Source organism: Suncus etruscus, chromosome 3, assembly GCF_024139225.1.
Source record: "Suncus etruscus isolate mSunEtr1 chromosome 3, mSunEtr1.pri.cur, whole genome shotgun sequence".
NCBI classification, from domain to species: domain Eukaryota; kingdom Metazoa; phylum Chordata; class Mammalia; order Eulipotyphla; family Soricidae; genus Suncus; species Suncus etruscus.
The window spans coordinates 109969284-109981296 of NC_064850.1; the positions used below are offsets into that span (position 1 = coordinate 109969284).

The 12013-nt window shown below is 38.2% G+C and overlaps 1 protein-coding gene and 1 non-coding gene across 2 annotated transcripts in view; one reads left to right on the forward strand and one right to left on the reverse strand.

Annotated features, from left to right (window-relative positions):
* The window catches only part of FBXW7 (F-box and WD repeat domain containing 7), a 221202-nt gene that overhangs the window by 57920 nt on the left and 151269 nt on the right, over positions 1 to 12013 (forward strand). Inside the window, exon 2 of the mRNA XM_049769608.1 lies at positions 10849 to 10888. The gene's annotated coding sequence lies outside the window, so the exon portion shown is untranslated. The remainder of the gene's footprint in view (positions 1 to 10848; positions 10889 to 12013) is intronic.
* Positions 2273 to 2379, reverse strand: LOC126004806 (U6 spliceosomal RNA). Its single transcript, XR_007494056.1, has one exon. It is a non-coding gene; the product is annotated as a U6 spliceosomal RNA (small nuclear RNA).

A 12013-nucleotide genomic window follows, 5' to 3' on the forward strand; every position in this document is an offset into this window, starting at 1 on the left:
CACCGGAAAATACGGTAAGCTCTTTATATTCTAATATGGCAAAATATCCAAGACATATTATTGATGAAAATAAGTGCCTGATAAATGTAGTAGTCATCATTTTTATACATAGAAGTACTATAATCTTCGTTTTATTTTATTTTTGGGCGTTGGGCCACACCTGGTGATGCTTAGGGGTTACTCCCAGCTATGCGCTTAACACTATTCCTGGCTTGGGGGACCATATGGGATACTGGGGGATCAAACTGAGGTCCGTCCTGGGTCAGCCACGTGCAAGGCAAACACCCTACCACTGTGCCATTGCTCTGGCACCGAGAAGCACTATACTCTTTAAACAGTTTCAGATAGCTTACAGAACAAAGAATTTAAGTTGACCTATTAATATTATTAGAAACCATCAAACTTAAGTTTGAGAGACTAGAGGTAGGGGCAATAACATTCACTGTCAGATTAACTGGAAATAATAGGGATCTCTGATTGCATACATTTAAATTTTGCCCATTATTTTCCACTTCTACAAAATGGTCTTAGAATCAGTTGCATTCAGCATTGATAGCATTTTTAAATATTAGGTACTTCAAAATGTTACATTTATTCATTGTAATCAGTGATAAAATCTTCAAGGCTTTTGTGAAAAATAGTGTATCCTAGGCTTAGTTTTTGAGCAGAGAAACAGCTCTCCAGAAAACAAAGGCGTACTCAAAAGCTATCGATTATATCAGAAGAACTCCAAGGAGTTCTACTGGCCAGAGTTGGAACTGAGCTTCAGTGGAAGAATGATTGTAACTAATTGTAATTTTGAATAGAAAATTTAATTTGTGTTCAAAGTGATGAGAGAAAGAAAAACAGGAAAGCCCTCATCTAGAGAAGAGAGAAGTTAATAATTTAGAATCTGTGCCAGAACTAGGAAAATTACTGTACTGTAAAATCCAGTGAAGTAATTTAGGCCATCAATGGATTTTGCATCAGTGGATGCAAAAGCCTCTGGAGGAAGTTTGCTGGGAGCAGGACATATGCCTGGTGCCAAGTTAATGCCTTTTCAATAGAGAGAAGGAAGTGATTCAATGTTTAGTAACATGTTTCTTTTGCTAGAGTGGAATACTTTCTACCTTTGGAATATCTTGCCCACTATGGGATGATGATGATGATGATGATGATGATGATGATGATGTTGTTGTTGTTGATGTTGTTTGTTGTTTTTTGGGCCACACCTGGTGGCGCGCGGTGCTCAGGAGTAACTTCTGGCTCTGCACTCAGAAATTACTTCAGGCAGAATTATGATGCTGGAGATTGAACCCAGGTCAGTCCTTGGTCAGCCGCCTGCAAGGCAAATGTCCTACTGCTGTTCTATCTCTCCAGCTCTTGATATGGTTTTATAGAATCCAAATAAAATCTCCAAACTTAACCTTTTTTTTTTTTTTTTTTTGGTTTTTGGGCCACACCCTGTGATGCTCAGGGGTTACTCCTGGCTATGCGCTCAGAAGTTGCTCCTGGCTTCTTGGGGGACCATATGGGACGCCGGGGGATCGAACCGTGGTCCGTCCTAGGCTAGCGCAGGCACCTTACCTCCAGCGCCACCGCCCGGCCCCAAACTTAACCTTTTAACCAGGAAATAATAGGGGATTGATTGTGGAATAAATTACCTGAGCAACGGTAAAACAAGCCAGAAAATTAGAAAATCTGACCAGATGTTCTAATGACACATCAGTGCAATAAGAGGAGAAAAAGATAAATAGGGGACTCTTTTAAGATGGGAGAAACTAAACAGAAGAAACAGCTGAAATAGAAGAAAGCTCTTAAATACACCTACTTTTCCCCTTTCCTCCCTGTCCCTGGCTAAGAAGAAAGAGGTTTGTGGAACGTGAGGACATTTGCTTGCATTGAATTTAAAATCAATGCATTACATTATTTTTTAAAATTATATTAGCCAAATGTTTTACTCAGTATGACTGTTTTAGGGGACATGTTTAATATCTTTGATAAGAACAGTATATAAGTACAAATATATATTTTATACTTATGTTCAGTTTTCACGAAAACTCAAGGTGTGGTTACGGGTTATTTTTTTAAATGCAACTTGCCTAAAAATCCTCTACTATTAAGTTTTAATTTAATTTTGTGTGATTTGATATCTCTTACTGCTTATTGGATTACTGCTTTTTAAGATTTTAGTCCTTTAATCTGAGATTAGCAGAAACCTGTTTTATTTCAAAGAAGATAATTACTTTTAGAGAGAGCATTCTATTTAAGTTTTCCCAACTTTTTTTTTTTTTTTTTTATGGAATGCTTCATGCATTTGTGTGTCATCTTTGCGCAGGGGCCATGCTAATCTTGTCTGTATCTGTCCAATTTTAGTATATGTGCTGCCGAAGCGAGAACTTTGCCCAACTTTTTTTTAAATGTTTTTGTTTGTTTGTTTGTTTGTTTGTTTGTTTTTGGACCAACCTGGCACTGCTCAGGGATTACTTCTGCTCTTCGCTCAGAAATCACTCCTGGCAGGGTTGAGGAACCATATGGGATGCCAGAGATCGAACCTGGATCAGCTGTGTGCAAGGCAAACATCCTACTCGCTATGCTATTGCTCTGGCCCTAAGTTTTTCCAACTTTTAACAGAGAACACCATGTTTAGCAACAACAGTTAAAACAACCCAGTTCAATATAGGCAAAGGACTTACATGGATCTTTCCCCAAAGAAGTGAATTGATGATCAGTAATACATGAAACACTGTTACTCAATCAGACATTTATATGAAACCCATAATGAATTACTACTTGAATATTGTAAGAAATAGGGAAATAACAAGTATTGTGAGGATGTGGACAAACTGAAGCTTTTTTTACTTTGTTTTCAGGCAATACATATTGGTGCTCTGGGCTAACTCTAGATTCTGTGCTCAAGGATCAATGATGTCTGGTAGGACATCATATGTGGTGCCAGATATCGAACCCAGGTTGGCTGCCTGCAAGCAAATATGTTACTCACTGTACAGTCTCTCTGGTTACCAAATTGGAGATTTTTAAGAGAATTGCTGGTTACAGTGATAAATGGTATATCTGCCGTGGAAAGCAGTTTGACAGTTGCTTAAAAGTTAAAAATAGAAATAATACATCATCCAGTGATTCTGCTTTAGCTTTTTCTTGCAAATAATTTAAATCTGGGACCCAGACAGTTAATGTTTATAGCTGTGTATTCATAACAAAAGAAAAGTCGAAAGAACTCCAGCTTATTTTAGAAGCAAATGAAGTATTAAATATACAGTGAAATTAATGTTACTTAAACTTGAAAAGGAATGAAATTTTGGTATGTGGAACATGTAGACTATGCCTTAAAAACATCATTAGCAGGACAACATATACATGAAAAAATAAGTACTGTATTCTACTTGTATGAGGTACCTAGAGTAGGCAGTCATAGAACTAGAGTGTAAGAGAAGCCTGGGATCGAGAAGGGATGAGGTTAATGGACATTGAGTTTTTGTGTGGGATGATGGGATGATAAACATTTGGTAAAGAATAACAGTGATGGTTGTGTAGTTTGTATCTGTTTAATGTTACTTAATTGTACACTTACACATAAGAGAAGATGTGCAGGAGAGGTAGTATAGTGGGTCGGCAGCTGACCCAGATTTAGTCCTGGCATTGTATACCTGAGCATCATCAGGAGTGATTTCTGAGAACAGATCCTGGAGTAATCCCTGAGCACAGCTAGGTGTGGCTCAAAAACCAAACAACAACAAAAATACCTGAAAATGGGGATCAGAGATAACTCAACGGGCTGAGCACTTGCTTTTTATGAGAGGCCTGCTTTTGATCCCCAGGATCCTAGCGCATGGTCCTCAAGTACTGTCGCAGCAACCCCTAAACACTACCAAGTGGGGTACAAATTTCATTTATTTCTATTTTTATCATAACACAGTTAAAAATGTTGATATTGGGAGGCTGGAGAGATAGCACAGTGGTAGGGTGTTTGCCTTGCACACAGCTGATCCAGGACAGATGGTGGTTTAATCCTGGCATTCCATATGGTCTCCTGAGCCTGCCAGGGGTGATTTCTGAGCGCATACCAGGAGTAACCACTCCCCCCCTGTGCCGTCGGGTGTGACCCAAAAAACCCAAAACAAAACAAAACAAAACAAAAAAAAGAGATGTTGGAGATGTTGGTATTAATAGTGAAAAAAATCTTACCATTCTCATGCTAAAAACCTAACTTTTTTTTTAATTTTTATTTTGATCATAGTGGCTTACATATTGTTGACAATAATATTTTAGGTACATATTTACATAAAATCAGGGGGGATTCCCATCACCAAATTGTCCTCCCTACACCTCTGTTTCTGTCCTACCTCCCATTTCCTTTTCCCTCACCCCAGGGCGGCTAGAATATGTGGTCCCCTCTGTATCCAACCCACTACTTAGTAGTCTTGCACCTGTTTGGTCTTGATGCCTCCCTTATTTCCCCCTCTAACTGGAGGCAAGACTAGCTAGTTCAAGTTGCGTGGTTTTGTTTGAAAAAGAGAAAAGTGATAAACTGGGGTAAGAGTCTAATACCCCGAAAATGGGCGGAGTCCTTCTAAAGGCTCTCATCATCAATTTGGGAGATGGAGAAAAAGAAGGTGAAACACTCCACTAGTACCAAAAGAAGTATCAAATATCCAGTGAGGGCTCCAGCTATATCGATAAGCACCTCAAAGAACAGGCAAAACAAACAAACCAACAAAAACAAAAACAGACAAACAAAAATCATGCCATGGTCTTGAATTGAGAAACATGGCATAGCACATAACGAAAGAGAAGAAAGGAAGAGAGAAAAAAAGTAAGTATAATTGGGGACAACACTTTCAATAATCGCACCCAAACAGAGAAATCGACCAAAATAGATAGGTAAATCAAAAATAATAATAATAACAATAATAAATGAAGGTAATATATATATTTATATAAAAAATAACCAAGGTTTTGTGCTTTTTTGTAGTTGTTTTTTTTTTTTCCCTCCTGCCCTGGCACAGTAAATATTGGGGTCATTCGAAAAGGAATTCACTTGGCCTAAGTGATATGGGGTTTCTCCGTCCTTGGAGCATACTGTCATGGGATCAACTCTAGACTTTGCTCAGGATCAGGGTCCTTTACTTTCCCGGTGGTGTTTTTTTTTTTTTTTTTTTTTTTTTTTTTGTGTGTGTGTGTGGAAGACTTCTGCTCTGTGTTTAGAGGTCTCAGTATCTGCACAGATCCTGAGGTGGGACTTAGGATGAAGTCAGTCTTTGTGGTTCTAGAGGTTCTGTTACCTCAGTGTCATTTTAATCCATCTTCTGTGGTTGGTGATCTTGGTCTTTGCACTGAGCCTAGGGTGGCACCTAGGATAGCATCTTTCTTTGTGCTTCCAAAAGCCCCATTCCGTTACAGTTGTCTCTGCCAGACCTTTGGGACTGGGGATCATGATTATTGTGCAGGTCATATTTCAAACCCTAAACTAGGTTTTGTTTTTTTTTTTTTTTTTTTTTTTTTGGTTTTTGGGCCACACCCGGTGACGCTCAGGGGTTACTCCTGGCTATGCGCTCAGAAGTCGCTCCTGGCTTGGGGGACCATATGGGATGCCGGGGGATCGAACCGCGGTCCATCCGAGGCTAGCGCAGTCAAGGCAGGCACCTTACCTTTAGCGCCACCGCCCGGCCCAAACTAGGGTTTTTTTTATTGGTCCCAAGATGTATACAGTCTGGTCGTGTGTTAGAAAAACCTAACTTTTTCAAGCTCCGTAAATCAGTAAAAATTCTAACGGTACTGTAGGTTAAAGGAAGAAGAGATTATCATGAAAAATATGCAGTATTGTTTTTCATATTAAATTGCCTGAAGTTAATACCTTAGGGGCCAGGGTGGTAGTGCAAGTAGTAAATAAAGCACATGTGATAGGCTCTGCTTTGTGTCTCTACTGCCACAGAGACTCATGTTCTGTGCTCCTTGAGCCACCAGGTGTGGCTCCTCCGAGCGCTGCTGGTCCTAAGCAGCATTGCATTAGCAGCCCTCTCCCTGAACCATCAGATCCACACTGCTTCCGTTTAAAAAAACCAACTCTTTGAGTTGGTTTTTTTAAAAATAAAATTTGCTTTTATTTCTCTAGAAGTGTGCCATATTTGGAAAAGAATTATTTCCTGAGTTGTGGCTACATAGAGCCATTTCTAAGCAGTTTACATGACTGATGCTTGTTGATCTAATCAGATGAAGAATGTCATTTAGAAGTAAAAATGTGAATGTAATTAGGTAACATTGAGATGATATTTGAAAAACTCAGATCAGACATTTGTAATACATATTTTTGCTTGTTTTCTCTTTGTTTTAAGTCATGACCAGCTTGAATCGAGGCATTTTCATTGTTAGGCTTAATAAGATTAACAATTACATATGGAATCTTAACACACTTTGAAAGGTGGTGTCCAGAAATCACAGCCAAAATGCAGCTCTCTGGGTTCTGTAGGTTGGATTGCGATCCATTGGAGAGGATCAGCTCTAAAGGCTGCCTAATCTGCAGCCTGATGGTCTGTCTGTCTGCCCTATTTGCTGACATGGGGTCTTCTGGGAGGTCTCTTTTCCATTTAGAGATTTCTCTTTCTTTTGAATATAAGAGACATTTCTCTTAAGGAAAGTTATTTTTTTCTCCCTTCTCATTTCCTTTTGTTCTAACAAGTCTATCTAGTGAACAGTTTTGCTCAAATTTAGTATGATCTAGCTACACCTTAACTTAGGCATTTCTCTAAAATGTAGGAGAACACTGTATGTGTTTGGAGAGAATATAGCAGGTAGGATGTTTACCTTTCTCACAATCAAACTGGGTTCTATCCTTGGCACTCCATATGGTCCAAAGTAAAATGAAAATATTTTTTGGTTGTTTGTTTTTGAACCACATTCAGCAAGTGCTCAAGGGTTACTCCTGGCTCTGCTCTCAGAAATTGCTCCTGGCAGGCTCTAGGGCCCATATGGGATGCTTGGGATTGAACCCGGGTTGGCCAGGTGCAAGGCAAATGCCATGCCCTCTGTGCTATTGTTTCGGCCCTTCATGAGAATCTTTTATTTAGAGTAAGCAATATATGAATTAGAAGAAGGTGGTGTTAAAGGGAGGACTGTTAAAGGGTCTTGAAAGGCATGGTGTGTGTGTTGGGGGTGAGATTGTATAAACTGTTGCTGAAACTTCATGTCTCAGGCGAGCGAGAGAGAGAGGGGGAGAGAGAGAGAGAGAAGGGGAGAAGAGGGGGAGAGGGAGAGGGAGAGAGAGAAGAGGGGGAGAGGGAGAGGGAGAGGGAGGGAGGGAAGAGAGAAAATGAATGAATGTGTTTGTGTTGGGGGTAAGATTGTATAAGCTGTTGCTGAAACTTCATGTCTCAGGCCAGATGCAGAATCCTGACAATTCTGGGGTGATTGGAGTTTTGGTAAGTTATCTACCAGGACTGGGTCTCAAAATATAATACCCTGAAATTGAGGAAAGTTATTGTAAGGTTTTATTAAGTATTTAAAGTAAGACTTGTCCAAACAGTGCTCAGCCCTTAGCAGTTGTTCAGGAGAACCAAAATAAGTATGTTTTTTATCATCCCATTCCTTCTACAGTTGACTTAGAGAATCACTTTCACTCCCTCACAAAAAAACCAAACCAAACCAAGAAAACAATAGCTCAAGGCAAACAGCTAGTCATTGTACTAGGTAATAGTATTTTGTATTATTTGTTAATACTTTCTTCATAATTAGTGATGGTGAGATATTTTTCAGTATGTTCATTGGGTTTTGGAATTGTCATGTGAAATTTTGTTTAGATGTTTTATACTACCTTAAAATTTGGGTTGTCTTTTACCACAGTATTTAAAATTCCTTTTATTTTGGACATGTGCATATTTTGGACATTTTGGTGCATTAAGAATGTATTTATAGGGGCCGGAGAGATAGCATGGAGATAAGGCAATTTACCTTTCATGAAGAAGGTCATCGGTTTGAATTCCGGCATCCCATATGGTCCCCTGTGTCTGCCAGGGGCGATTTCTGAGCATAGAGCCAGGAGTAACCCCTGAGCGCTGCTGGGTGTGACCCAAAAACCAACCCCCTCTCAAATATATTTATAGGGGCCGCCGAGGTGGCGCTAGAGCTAAGGTGTCTGCCTTGCAAGCGCTAGCCAAGGAAAGACCGCGGTTCAATCTCCCAGCGTCCCATATGGTCCCCCAAGCCAGGGGCAATTTCTGACCACTTAGCCAGGAGTAACCCCTGAGCATCATTTTCAGGTGTGGCCCGAAAAACCAATATATATATATATATATATGTTTATAGCTTATCTTTTGATTAAGCATGGCTTTAATTTTAGTAAAGTTCAATTTTTGCCATGTTTTGTGCTTGTTTAAGAAATCTTATATATATATCTTATATATTATATTATATATAATCTAATATTATAGTCATGATAATTTTCTGTTGTTTTAGAGAAACTTTGTTGTTAAAACTTTGTTTACTGCGGATTAGGTTTCTACTATATGTTTTATTTCTGAGGTTATGATATATGTAATTAATTTGATTGATTTTTTTTTTGACCATAAGAGTAATTGTGGTAGAAATTTTTATGGGCTGCAGTGTATTTATTTTCTGGTCATACCCAGTGCTGAGGAGTTCTCTGGGCAAGGCAAACATCTTATTCCTGTATTATCTCTCAGACCCTGGATCATAATTTATAGCATGGTAGCATTTTCTGCTATTTAAGATAGAGGATTAAAATAAATTTCTAGGGCCCAGATGGATAGCACAGCGGTGTTTGCCTTGCAAGCAGCTGATCCAGGACCAAAGGTGGTTGTTTCGAATCCCGGTGTCCCATGTGGTCCCCCGTGCCTGTCAGGAGCTATTTCTGAGCAGACAGCCAGGAGTAACCCCTGAGCACCACCGGGTGTGGCCCCCCCCAAAAAAAAATTCCTAGCCATTATTTAAAAGGAATCTAAAAACTTTATCCCTGACTCTTTAAGAATTGCAGTCATGTTGCCCTGGTGAAGGGGGGTTTTCTGTTTATGACTGAAACCCAACTACAAACATGCTTCTAATCATGGTGCTTAAATATTTATTAAAAAAAAAACAATTGCAGTTAGTTTTATTTTGTTCAGTACACCTTGTTCTCTGTTACTTTTTGTTTTGTAGATGTTATAGTATGGTACTTTAAAGGCATTGAATTATGCCATAAAAGGATGATATAGTATATTTAAGCAAATGACTTAATCTCTATAAGGGTTAGCTTTTTCGTTCTGTTTTGTTTTTAGTTTGTACCCAGCTGTACTCAGTGCTTACTTCTGGCTCTGCACTCAGTTATCAAATCACTCTTAATGGAGTTTGGGGGATTGTGTGCAATGCTGGGGATCAAATCTGGGTCAGCCTGAGAGGGTTAAGTTTTTTTAATCTACTGTAAAGTGGGGAGTAAGTGAGATGATATTTTAAACTAGTGTATTTAAGGTTGATCAAGTCTGCAGCAATGCTCTTGGCAGTTTTGAGAGTTCTATAATATCCAATGCTGTATTCTTGACTACTGGAGCTTTGTAAGATGATTTTGAGATTTGAGACTTTAGGATCATATACTATATTTATTATACAGAGTATCATTTATTTTTATGACCAAAATAGATAAATTATAGTTAATTAGTTAAAATAGTAAAATTAGATTTAGAACAAATATTAAATTTTGTTACAAAATTATTTCGTAGATTCTTACTATTTTTATTCATCTTTTATTGTATTTTCATAGTTTGCACAATAGTATTGAAGCCATTGCTTTGTACTTGTGCTGTTACAACTGAGCTCTCCACCATCATCCCTACAGTTCCTCTCCCACACCACTGTCTCCAGTCTGTCTCTAATTCTGTTGATCACGTTTCATGTTTGTTTCCATTGGCTATTGTTTAATACCTTTACTTTTTTGTAGTCCACATATTTGTGATATAAGCTTGTATTTATCCTTAGTTTTAGGCTCACTTCATTTAACACAGCACACTCCAATTCCATGCAAGTTGCAGCAAACAGCAAGATTTCATGGTTTTTTCTTTTTCATAGCTAAATAGTATTTCATTGTTTGTTATGTAGACCAGAGCTTCTTTATAGAGTCATTTACTGTGGGTACTTGGGTTGTTTTCAGATCTTGGCTATGTGGTGAAATTTTTTTTTTTTTTTTTTTTTTTTTTTTGGTTTTTGGGCCACACCCGGTGACGCTCAGGGGGTTACTCCTGGATATGCGCTCAGAAGTCGCTCCTGGCTTGGGGGACCATATGGGAAACTGGGGGATCGAACTGTGGTCCATCCAAGGCTAGCGCAGGCAAGGCAGGCACCTTACCTCTAGCGCCACCGCCCAGCCCCAATATGTGGTGAATTTTTAAGTATTTTTTTCTCTCTGATAAAAATGTATTACTTTATGAAACATCTTTGGGCTTCATTGTCTCTTCTTTAGCCCTATAGATGCTCTAGTGACATTGTTTCGGTTCTTCTTAAAATGGGGTAACTAGGAACCAGATTGTAGACTTTGACTTCATATATGATTAGTGGGAAAATTTGAAATAAGAATGTTTTGGTAAGACATTGCTAGCATGTGGTTGTCTTGGTTTGTAATGAAAAAAAATCTGATCAGCTCATATTTTTGTAGTAAAATCTGCCAGTTGACAAATCATTAGCTTTTCCATATTATAAAGTTTGATTTTCATAAGACTGAAAATATTGTTTTATATTAATATTGTTTTATTATTTACCAAAGTTTCAGCATATTATATGATTTTAGATGTTATATATGTGGGATATGTGGGTGGGTTCTACAGAAATAGGGATAATAATAACTAAAATTAAATTTTTTTTTTAATTTAGGGAGTCTACATTGGTGGGAATTTTGAAGGACGAAAATCTGGTAAGTACATGCACTTAATGTTAAATATGTTGCATGTTATTTAATTTGTATGCATTATAGTATATAACATTTTACATTAATGACTTAAATAGGTAGTATAACTACAGTTTGTTTCTTTTTATTTTATACTTTTTTTTTAAATAATACCTTTATTTAAACACTGATTACAAACATGAGTAGTTGGATTTCAGTCACAAAAAGAAAACCCCCCTTCACCAGTGCAACATTCCTACCACCAATACCCCCATCTCCCTCCTCCCACAACCCTTGCCTGTATTTGAGACAGGCATTCATTCTATTTCTCTCATTATTAAGATTGTCATGATAGTTGTTAGTGTAGTTATTTCTCTAACTGCACCGCTACTCTTTGTGGTGAGCTTCATATTGCGATCTGGTCCTTCTTGCCTTCATCACTATTGTCTCTGGGGAGTACTACAATAATGTCCTTAATTTTTCTTAAAATCCTTAGATCAGTGAGACTATTCTGTGTTTATGTCTCTCCTTCTGACTTATTTCACTTAGCATAATAGATTACATGTACATCCACATATTGGAAAATTTCATGACTTCATCTCTCCTGATGGCTGCATAATATTCCATTGTGTATATGTACCACAGTTTCTTTAGCCATTCATCTGTTGAAGGGCATCTTGTTTCTAGAGTCTGGCTATTGTAAATAGCACTGCAATGAATATAGGAGTGAGGAAGGGATTTTTGAACTGTATTTTTGTGTTCCTAGGGTATATCCCTAGAAGTGGTATAGCTGGATCAATGTCCAGTGTTTTGAGGAATATCCATATTGTTTTCCATAAAGGCTGGACTAGATGGCATTCCCACCAGCAGTGAATGAGAGTTCCTTTCTTTCCACATCCCTGCCAGCACTGATTGTTCTTATTCTTTGTGATGTGTGCCAGTCTTTGTGGCGTGAGATGGTACCTCATTGTTGTTTTGATTTGCATCTCCCTAATGAATAGTGATGTGTGGAACATTTTTTTCATGTGCCTTTTGGCCATTTGTATTTCTTCTTTATCAAAGTGTCTGTTCATTTCTTCTTCCCATTTTTGATAGGATTAGATGCTTTTTTCTTGTAAAGTTCTGTCAGTGCCTTGTATATTTTGGATATTT